At 66.3% G+C, this 1147-nt stretch overlaps 1 pseudogene; it reads left to right on the top strand.

Annotated features, from left to right (window-relative positions):
- LOC147870396 (large subunit ribosomal RNA) overlaps positions 1-1147 on the top strand; it is a pseudogene marked incomplete at its 5' end in the record, with an annotated part of 3962 nt that continues 2815 nt past the window's right edge.

Raw genomic sequence — 1147 nt, 5'->3', positions numbered from 1 at the left:
GGACTCTCCTCAGAGTCGTGTTCCTTGAGAGTGGAGCACTAAGAGGGTGGTAAACTCCATCTAAGGCTAAATATGACCACGAGACCGATAGCGAACAAGTACCGTGAGGGAAAGTTGAAAAGAACTTGAAAGAGAGAGTTCAATAGTACGTGAAACCGTTCAGGGGTAAACGGGAGAGACCCGGAAGACCGATTGGGGAGATTCAGCCCCGTCCGCGCAGTGCCGGCCCCCGGCGGGTGCTCCCGGATGTTCCCGGCCGCCGGTCGCGCCGCGAGGCGCGCGCCGGTGCGAGTCGGGCCCACCGGCCGCTCGGGGGTCTAAAGCCGCGGCCGCGGCGGGGTGCATTTCCTGCCCCTAGTAGGACGTCGGGACCCGTTGGAGGAGCAGGTCCCTCGCGGACCATTGCGGCCTAAGGCCCGGGACAGAGACCGGGGTGGCTTCCGCCGAGGCGCGGGACAAGGGCCGCCCCGGACCCCGGTACATAGCCTGGCCGCCCTCCGACGGTCTGTTTTTTCGTGGGTAGCTGGCCCGCTGCCCCCGCCCTCCGCCCGCGAGGGAGGTAAGGGCGGGACGCGAGCGTCCGGTCCGCCGGGGCAAGCTCTCCGGCCGAGGCCGCGGTGCCGTGGCTCTCGCCACGTCCCCGGCCCCCGGCAGGCTGCTGGCCCCCGGAGCCCTCGGACAGCTTTTGGCCGCTCCCGTCTCCGGCGCTTCAGCTTCGGGTGCTCTCCCGACCCGTCTTGAAACACGGACCAAGGAGTCTAACATGTGCGCGAGTCACTGGGACTCATACTAAACCCAGAGGCGCAGTGAAAGCGTGGGGCGCGCCCGGTACGCCGGGCCGCCTCTAAGGGAGGACGGCCGGTCGTGCCTCTCACGGGGTGCGGCCGGCAAGCACTCCCGGGGCGCCTCGGCCCAGGCCGCAGGCGCACCCGGAGCGCACACGTTGGGACCCGAAAGATGGTGAACTATGCCCGGCCAGGACGAAGTCAGGGGAAACCCTGATGGAGGTCCGCAGCGATTCTGACGTGCAAATCGATCGTCAGAGCTGGGTATAGGGGCGAAAGACTAATCGAACCATCTAGTAGCTGGTTCCCTCCGAAGTTTCCCTCAGGATAGCTGGCGCCGAGTTGGAATGGGACCAGTCTCA

The sequence above is a fragment of the Zootermopsis nevadensis genome, unplaced genomic scaffold (assembly GCF_977971745.1).
Source record: "Zootermopsis nevadensis isolate Lab colony 2312 unplaced genomic scaffold, Znev_1.0 Znev_ptg000276l, whole genome shotgun sequence".
Classification (NCBI taxonomy): domain Eukaryota; kingdom Metazoa; phylum Arthropoda; class Insecta; order Blattodea; family Termopsidae; genus Zootermopsis; species Zootermopsis nevadensis.
The sequence above is the reverse complement of the archived record's forward strand: the minus strand, read 5'-3'. Positions and strand labels throughout refer to the sequence as shown.